Below are 6071 nucleotides of genomic sequence, written 5' to 3' on the forward strand. Positions count from 1 at the left end.
AATGGTCAAGATATCTTTAATAAGTAAATGCCAACTGACAGGAAACCAGAGCAAGCCGAAGCAGCAGACAAAAGAGAGCCACCATGTGCCTTGGCTATCTCTTTAAACCTTTACCATGTCACCTTGACGTCACCTTGACCACACCCTGATGGGCATGATTGGACACATTTGTATCCAGCCCTTAGGAGGCTTGGTTGTGGTGTCTCCCTATAATACCACATGAGGAACTACAAAGGTTTAGCTTTTAGACCATAGAATCATTCTTTTGAGGACATTCTGGCCAGAGGACATTCTGGCCAGTGTATAGTATCAGTTTTCTACATATTCCTTAGTTCCAAATTATACAATTTCAAGTAATCACCTTGGTTGTAAATGTGCAGCCCCATCACCCACCCTCACTCATTGCATATCCAAGCATTAATATTGTGATACTTTTCAATGAAAAAATAAAAGTCAATGTTTGAGCTTAACAAATTATAGCAGTTTTCACATCACAGTATGTCATTAAAGATATTGATCACTAATGGAAGTGATTCCAGGTGTTTATTTAAAAGTGGGTCAGTTACCCTGAATATGAGTTGGGGATCATGCCTGCGAATGCTGCATACACACACTCAGAGGCAGGGATAGATTCCACCTGTGACAGACATGATTGGAATTCTCTGTTTTTGCTTCCTGATCTGGATTTTCAAAGTGCCCACAATGATATGCTCCTATCACCTATAACTTCAATTATGTGAAGTGAATTATCCTGACCATAGACTAAGGTAAGGAACTAATGGTTTATTAAATTGTTACAATATTATGAGTGTAGAACTTTATGTATAAAAGGTGGACTCAAGAGGTCTGTGTGCCACACAGAGTATCTACTTTACAAACCCCTAGGAGGGCTTGCTATGTGAAGGCCTGCTACGGTGTGTTGAAGTTCATTATGGAAAGTGGGGCCAAGGACTTTGAAGTTGTGGTGTCTGGGAGCTCTAAGGCAAGAGTACCAAGAACATGAAGTTTGTGGATGGTCTGATGATGCACAGTGAGATACTGTTAATGTCTATGTTGGCATTGTTGGGTGCCATGTGCTGCTCAGACATGGTATGCTAATCATCAAAGCAAAGATCACGTGGTGCTGGAACCCAAATGGTAAAATCAGCCCTAGGAAGCCTCTGCCTGCTCACATGAGCATCATGGAACCAAAAGATGAAATTCTGCTCACCACTCCCATCTCAGAACAGAAGGGTGGGAATCAGAGCCACCTGTTATGTACCAGCCAGGGCCTATGTATAACAGGTTCTTGGCAGCCGAATATGTCGTCCTGTAAATAATTTAATAAAATCTTTTACTAAGACATGGGCCTAACTACACTGTATCCAGTGTTCATCTGACTGGAGTACATTGGCCTAGAGAGTGTCATTATTGTGTTTGTTTAAGCGGGAGTGCTAGAGAAGAGCTGACCAGAGAAGTCTTGGGTCAGCGAAGGCTGGTGGCTGCAGGACAGCACCTGACCCTGTGGTTCAAATGTACAGGGTTAGAAGAGCAGTTTGGTTTTGATGTTCATGACAGAGCCCAGGTACTTGCACGTAGTAAGTGTACAGCATGCATTGTATTGTTAAGTGATGTCCCCAGCCTGGGGGTTATGTGTGAAATTTTTTTCCTTGCTTGTAAGAAATCTTTGGTAGGCCAGTATGGTGGCTTAGTGGGTAAAGATGATTTTGATGAAAGCCTGTGCACAATGGGATACACTCATCCCTGTATGTAAAATGTAAATAAGTTGGCCACTGTGTTTTGCCATCCTGTGCTAAGTTTTAGTCTCAGTATCCCTAAAATAAAAAGGGGATTTCTGATGCCATTGATCTTAAAATCAGAAGTTTATGAATTGCAACAGAGTCCTTAGAGTTCACATCTTCAAGTCCCTACTTAGTCTTTATGGTTTGGGAAATATGAAAAATTAATAAATTATCTATAGCTTATTTGCCATAATATATTGAAAGCATTTGCTATTGATGTGCATCTTGTGGGAAATTAAAATTGTCTTGGAAATGCTATAGTGATAATGAAATAAAATAACATATCAAATGGATCATGTTATCCTTTGCACACAAGGTGATGACCATGGCTGGAATCCCTTCTCCAATGTTGGATGAACATCACTTTCATAATTTAGACAAACATCTCAATGAGTATTTTCACAGTGCACGTGGCTACAGAGAGTGTTATGTAGCTAGCTCAGTTATTAGTTGCTTTCCCACTGTAATAATGAAATGCCTAACAGGAAATGGGAACTGTATTTATTCTGATTCATGTTTTGAGGGTAAGGTCCATCCACGTGGGGAAGGCATGGTGGCAGGTGTTCTTCTGTGTGGCACCTAATCACACTGCACTGCAGCGAAGAAGCACAGCTCAGGTGGCTTTTCCTTTTTTTTTTCAGTGCAGGATTCCAGCACAAGCAGAGTCACCCACTTCCAGGAGACATCCTCTCTGTCAAATCTCTTTAACATCCCATAATCACAGCCACAAGCGTCATACCTGCTATTCCAAATCTAGTCATTAAGGAAGGTCAACCACTACACATGTGAATAAAAGATATTTAAAGAGCAAGGAAGAACTTTGGGGGTTTATGTGCCATCTAAGTTTTTTTCCAACTTTTTTTATTTGAATTAGGAACAGGATTGTTTTACATGACAATCCCATTTCCCTTCTCCCACCCGTCCTCCCCTACCCGCCCCCACAACTAAAACTTTATCTGTCACATATCTTTTCTGCTCCCCCTGGATGGTGAGGCCTTCCATAGTGTGTCAGAGTCTTTTGTTTCCTTTGGGGTAGGGCCTAGGCCCACCCCTGTGTGTCTTGGCTCAGGGAGTATTCCTCTATATGGACTGGGCTCCCAAAGTCCACACTTATGCTAGGAATAAATACTGGGCTTCTACAGGAGGTCCCATAGATTTCTAGGTTTCCTTATAGAAGCCTGTGTTCCTTGGGTCTGGATCAGTCCCATGCTGGTATTCTAGCTATCAGACTGGGGGGCAAGAGTTCCCGGATGTTCAGGTCAGCTGTTTTTGTGTGTTTCACCAGTGTGATCTGGACCTCTGTGCTCTTCACTGGTCCTTCTCTTCATCTGGGTTCCAGTTCAGATCCGTGATTAGTTATGGATGTCTGCTTCTACTTCCACCAGCTGCTGGATGAAGGCATTTAAATCAGTCATCAATCTCATAATCAGGGGAGGGCAATTAAGGTAGCCTCTCCTCCGTTGCTGAGATAGTTAGCTGATGTCATCTTTGTAGATCTCCAGACATTTCCCTAGTGCCTGATTTCTCTGTAAACCAAAAATGTCTCCCTCTATTATGATATCTCCATTCTTGTTATTGTGTATTCTTCCCCTGACTCATATTTTCTGCTCCCTCATGTCCTCGGCATCCCTCTTCCTCTCCCCTTCTCATTAACCTAGCTCCCTCCCGCCTCTTCCCGTGCTCCCAATTTGCTCAGCAGATCTTGAACCTCTCCCCTTCTCCAGGGGACCATATATGTCTCTCTTAGGGACCTCTATGTTTATTAGCTTCTTTGGCAGTGTGGATTGTAGGCTGGTAATCTTTACTCTATGTCTAAAATCCGCATATGAGTGAGTACATACCATGTTTGTCTTTTTGTGATTGGGTTACCTTGCTCAGAATGGTTTCTTCTAGATTTATCCATTTTCCTGCAAATTTCAAGATTCCATTGATTTTTTTCCGCAGAGTAGTTCTCCATTGTGTAAATGTATCACACATTCTCTATCCATTCTTCGGTTGAGGGGCATCTAGGCTGCTTCCAGTTTCTGGCTATTACAAATAGTGCTGCTATGAACATCGTTGAACATATGTCCTTGTATGAATGTGCTTCTTTTGGGTATATGCCTAAGACTGGAATTGCTGCATCTTGTGGTAGACTGATTCCCATTTTTTTTTTGAGGGGTCGCCATACTGATTTCCAAAGTGGCTGTACAAGTTGGCACTCCCACCAGCAATGGAGAAGTGTTCCCATTTCTCCACATCCCCTCCAACATGAACTGTCATCGGTGTTTTTGATTTTGGCCATTCTGACAGGAGTAAGATGGTATCTCAGAGTTGTTTTGATGTGCATTTCCCTGATGGCTAAGGATGTTGAACTCTTTCTTAAGTTTTATGTCTTTGAAACCATTAAGCATTCTTTCTTGTATATTCTCATTTGCATCTTGTAGTTCAGGTTCTAAAACCATGTAGATGTTGCCAACTACTGATTTCCAGAATCATAAAAATGCAATGCATGTTAGCTGACAAGATGAACAATTTATCACAGCCTCGAAGTAATACATAGTGGTTATTTGACACAAAAAGTTGTCTGAAATGGTCTTACTTTGTCTACATACCTGGTTATGATAGACATTTTCTAATATTTAATCGGTAGTTGAATCTGTTTTTATTTTCATACCTAGGTAACTATTATGGACTAATAATTGAAGGTGAAACCAGAGTCAAGAAAGGAAGAGTTAGAAGGCATTGAGCGGACACAGAAATGCTGATGGGTGTCTACAGCTCACAAATGACTTAAAAAAGGAGCAGCTGAGTTGAAGGAGTCAACCACCCTTCCTTGCCTCTATGAAGCATCCCATGCTATCCAGGAATGATATTTCCAACCTTATCTTGGCATAGCACAATAGGTAATAAGCAATATTCTCAAATTATTTCTATGAGGCTGCTTCAGACAGAATACATATGAGGTGTTTTCAAATTGTATATTTTAAGGCAGGTTAATAAGGAGATGTTCATAGACTGGGTGGAATAAGAGTCAAAGATCAGAATGAGAAAAAATTCATAATAATCTATGAAGATTACAAAAACTCAGGTTAGGGCAGTCTTTGTATTTATGTATTACATAGCCCATCCAAACACTCTTCTTATTACTGGATTTGCTTTTGTCTCCAAAAGAGATTTCTACTCCACAGCTGTGTTCTAGTTTTAGAAAGGCCAAATTTTAAATTTCAGCATTAGTTTTGGTTGCCATTACAAAGAAAAGGCTCTGTACAGGTTAGAATAAGATCATATATTAAACAAAGTTCCAGGACTCATAGAGGGATCCCTGGAAAGCATGACTGGGTCCTTAGAATTTAGTTTCTGATGGATCATATGAAGGGGTGTTTAACAGGAAGCCACTTGGGAAACTGTTCTCCCAATTAACTCAGGGCTAAAACTATGCAGAAAAGAAAGTCATGTTGTATTTTAGTAGAGGTGGGTGACTATTCTATAAAATGCAATGGGCCTGAAGAGCCATCCTCCAACATAGGTTTTTCTGAAAGAAGCATATCCTCACTAAGGATATTTGGTTTGGGAGAAGAGCTGTTTTTCAACAATTCCATTGTGAAGTATCCAGACTTTCAACAAAGACTGCCAGATGCCACATAGGGAAGACCTAGGCCACAATCCTCTGCTGTTCCAGAAAGAAAGTGTCAAGAGTCTTGAAAGATGTTTGTCACATCATCAGCTCTTTTTTAAGCTCAGAATGGATTTCTCTAGGAATATGAGTGGTATGAGAACCTTCATTGTTCTCACAGACTCGTGCTGAGCTCTGTCCACACTAAGGGTCTTCTGGTGACAAAATAATAAAGCCTCCACTTTCTGCCTTTTGGAGGCAACCAATTTCATGTCATGTCCTCCACCTAAAGAATAACTTTCATAACAAAAATAATAATTCCAAGTGCCTAAAATCATAGAGAAAAGAAATAGATACAAACATAGCACATTATCATATTCCTGGATGTTTAATTGTACTATATATGTACTAAGATTTGCAAAATAATTATATATTACCAGAAAATTCCAGGCTGGTTTTAATAACAAATATATTTTATCAAGAAAAAGTATGCAACAGGAATTAAAATGTAAAGCATTTTCATTTGTGTTTCATCATTGCTTATTAAATTTTATAAGTGAAGTTATAGGTTATTACAATATTTGTAAATTATGGAATCAATTAAATTATGAGAAAAACATAGGGACACATACCTTGGGCCAAATACATAGACACAGTCACTGAGAAAATACTGTCCTCCACAAACTGATGTAAAG

At 40.0% G+C, this 6071-nt stretch overlaps 1 pseudogene; it reads left to right on the forward strand.

Annotated features, from left to right (window-relative positions):
* Positions 1–804: 804 nt before the first annotated feature.
* Positions 805–1315, forward strand: LOC103159438 (annotated as a pseudogene).
* Positions 1316–6071: the final 4756 nt, after the last annotated feature.

This window comes from Cricetulus griseus, assembly GCF_003668045.3.
Source record: "Cricetulus griseus strain 17A/GY chromosome 1 unlocalized genomic scaffold, alternate assembly CriGri-PICRH-1.0 chr1_0, whole genome shotgun sequence".
In the NCBI taxonomy this organism is placed as follows: domain Eukaryota; kingdom Metazoa; phylum Chordata; class Mammalia; order Rodentia; family Cricetidae; genus Cricetulus; species Cricetulus griseus.